The sequence below is a fragment of the Lathyrus oleraceus genome, chromosome 2 (genome assembly GCF_024323335.1).
Source record: "Lathyrus oleraceus cultivar Zhongwan6 chromosome 2, CAAS_Psat_ZW6_1.0, whole genome shotgun sequence".
NCBI classification, from domain to species: Eukaryota; Viridiplantae; Streptophyta; class Magnoliopsida; order Fabales; family Fabaceae; genus Lathyrus; species Lathyrus oleraceus.
In genome coordinates this window covers 439,953,216-439,956,900 of record NC_066580.1, presented here as the reverse complement: position 1 = coordinate 439,956,900, position 3,685 = coordinate 439,953,216, and positions in this window count along the sequence as shown.

The window sequence follows — 3,685 nt, the reverse complement described above, 5'->3', positions numbered from 1 at the left end:
AGATTGTTTTGATTTAAGTAATAGACCGATGCGGCATGCGCTAATCAATCCAATAGTTAGGGACATGGTGGATGTGCATCCACCTATCCTTTTGCAAAAATATTAGTTTAACAAAATAACTTGATGATGTGTACAAAGAAACATGATCTATTTACATTTTTTAGAGAAAAAATTCAATTTTATATTCCTTGTATTTATTTGTCTTAATTTGGATATAAGAAGAAATGTTTATATACATTTTTTAAATTGAATTTAAATAAGAATAGGGATTATGATTGGTTGTTTGAATTTATAAAATAAAAGGAAATGTTACTTACCATTTTTTATCATTTAATAAGATAATTAAAATAGATCATTTCCATTTTAATTTAAAAAAGGGATGATTATGACTAATGAACAATTAAATGAATTAATTAACAACTAAGCACAATCAAAAACACTAATTAACTAAATTAAAAATACAAATATATAAATAAGGGAGAAAGAGAAAAATAGGGAAGGGGTGCAAATTCAGTGGGATATTGGGCTTTAAGCAACACTAAGGGGTGTGAGACACAATGGACGCTAGGCCCGTCATGTTTGGAATCCCACAAGGGAAAATGATCAACTCATGAGAGTCAGAAGTTGACTCTCAACTAAGGCCCCACAATCGGTTGACTGTATAGTCAATTTGATAGGAGTGTCACCATTAGATCAAGTTAGAGGGATATGTATGCCATTTGGACGCTTGGGATGCATCAACGTATGGAAGTTAATGTGTGGCTCCTTGTACAAGGACCACCAAGTTATTGGACAAGGGAGCACCATGTGGCACAATTTGAGTGGACAAATGAAGGGAGTATAAAAATGTTTCTCCCTTCAAAAACTCTCATTTCCCCATTTCTTTCTCTCTTTATCTCTCCCCTTTCTTCGCTTTCTCTCTCTTCTTCTATTCTCTCTACCTTCTCTATATAACTTCCCCCTCCAACCACCACCTAAAATGCTATGACATTCATGCACTACCACTAAACCATCCTAAAATACCCATAGGACCACCCTAGAACCCAGATCACAATGAATATTCATCACGAACATTCATCATCCTTAAGAACCCTAATCTAAACCCAGAACCCTAAGAACGTGAGATGAACCCTAACCCTAACAACCCAGAACCCCAAGAACCCTAACATATGAAGATGAACCCTAACTCAAACCCATCACGAACCCTAACCTGAAGAAGATGAACCTTCATCTTCTTCCGTCAGCCAACCCTAACTTATCCCTAACCTAACCCAGACATAGTCTTAAACCACCCAGAATTTACTTAAACTAACTCTAAACTATAGATTGAATACCCCTAATTACCAATCCCAACCCAGAACATCAAAATCAACAAAATAATTTCAAACCCTAATACAAAAAAAAAACCTTATGTTTACCCAAACCGAACCCCAAATCGAAACCTAAACAAGATTTTTTTAATCTTAAACAACATACATAACCAACAAGCACACAAATTTCTAACAAGAATCGCAAGAAAACATCATGCATGATGATAGGTGGTACCAACCTACGGAGAAGAGGCTCTCTCCGGTTTATTTTAAAAGGGAAAGTCTTTTGTTTTTTAACTTCTTTCTCCTTCTTTTCTTTTTTGTTTGAATCGTCTTTGAATTCTTCTTCCTCTTCTTTCTTTGGCTGCGAGGTATTGCTTGGAAGTTTGGCTACTGGGACAGATGGAGTTTAGTTTTAGGGTTTGATCTTAGCGTTGTTGTTACTCAATGTGAAGAATAATAACTTTAGGGATCTGTAATTTGTAAATCGTGTATGAGTTGTTGTAAATTTTGACTTAGTTTATATAGTGTTAACATTAGGTTTAATATTAACTTTTGATTGATTCATTTTGGAAACTTTTGCCCAGATTTGATTTAATTTGTATTTTTTAGACAAGTTGAGATTGTAACAAAAAATTAACATCAATGAAAAAAAGATTGGATTTTTTACTCTGTTTGATCCATTTCTGCAAGTTGATTCACTTGTTTTTAGGGTTTCTGACTTTTGGTTTGGACTTTGGATCTATTTGACTATTGAACTTTTGGTTGACTCAGCATAAATAATAAAATAAATAATAAATAATATTATAATTGTTAAAGTTAGACGCCAACCTAATAGGCTTAGTACCAAAAAGAAAATAATTGAAAATCATAATAAAGACTTAATTAACTCGGTTAACTACTAATATGAAAATAATAATAAAAGACCTAAAAAATGAAATAATAATAGAATGCAATAGTAATGTTAATGATAAGTCTAATAATAATATTCTAATAATAAAAATACTAAAATAGACCAAAGTATTAAAGGATAAAAATGACTAATATTAGCATTCTAAAAGAAAAATAAATATTTAATAATAAACAAAATCCTAATCTTCTTTATAGAATAAAAGTGAGAGAAAAAAGAATTAAAAGGAAAAAATAAATAAAGTAAAAAGGATACAAAGTCAAAATGGTTCTCCTTTGACTTTTCGGTCATTGGAGTCAACCATTTGACTTACACCTGTGGGACTCAGATGAAATGAAATGCTCGGATGGGCTAAACCTATACCGATGTAGATGATAAACTAAAAAAAAGACTCAATTATAGAGCGTGGTCAAAATTTCATGTATGACACCAACTACCCGTTTAGAAGTTATACGATTATTACTAGGAGTATCATGTCTTCTTAAATTCAAACTTTACCAAATAGATGTGAAAAGTGATTTTCTAAATGAATACCTGAATGAGGAAGTTTATGTTGAACAACTAAAATGGTTCATTGATCCGTGTCTTCCAAATCATGTCTACAAACTCAAGAAGTCTCTTTATGGGTTGAAACAAGCTCCTAGAGCTTGATAGGAGAGACTCGTTAAATTTCTCACTTGGAATGAATATTTTCATGGGGAAATTGAAAAATCTATATTTGTAAAGAAATATGAAATAAATCTCACGATGGTTCATATCTACTTTGATGACATTGTGTTCGGTGGAATATCAAGAAAAATGGTAAGACATTTTGTTCAACAAATGCAATTTAATTCAAAATGAGCTTGGTTGGAGAACTTACTTACTTTATTGGTTTTCAAGAGCAAGTATGCTAGAAATATAGTGAAAAAGATTTAGCTGGAGAATTCTAGGCATAAAAGCATCCATGTTGCCACTCATGTCAAGGTTACCAAAGATGATCAATGAGTAATTGTTGATCAATGCCTCTATTGGAGTATGATTCGTAGTCTTCTATATCTCACTGCCAGCCAACATGATATATCCTTCTATGTTGGTGTGTGTGCTTGTTATCAATCCAATCTGAAAATGAGTCATCTCAAACGAGTCAAGAGAATCATCAAGTACATAAATGGAACATCTGATTATGACCTTCTGTACTTTTTTTATACCAGCTCCTTTTTGGTTGGTTACTGTGATGCGAATTGGGCATGTAATGCTGAGTATAGAATAAACACTTATGGTGGATGTTTATTCCTAGAAATAACCTCATATCCTAGTTTAGCAAAAAATGGAGTCGTGTCTCCATATCCATTGCAAAATCAGAGTACACTATTGTCGAGGTGCAAAAAAATGACCACAAGCATTCACACACTCGAGATGATAACATAGTCGCAAGAGAACTTTATTTATTCCAAAAGGAAAGGTAAAATATTGATAAAACCCT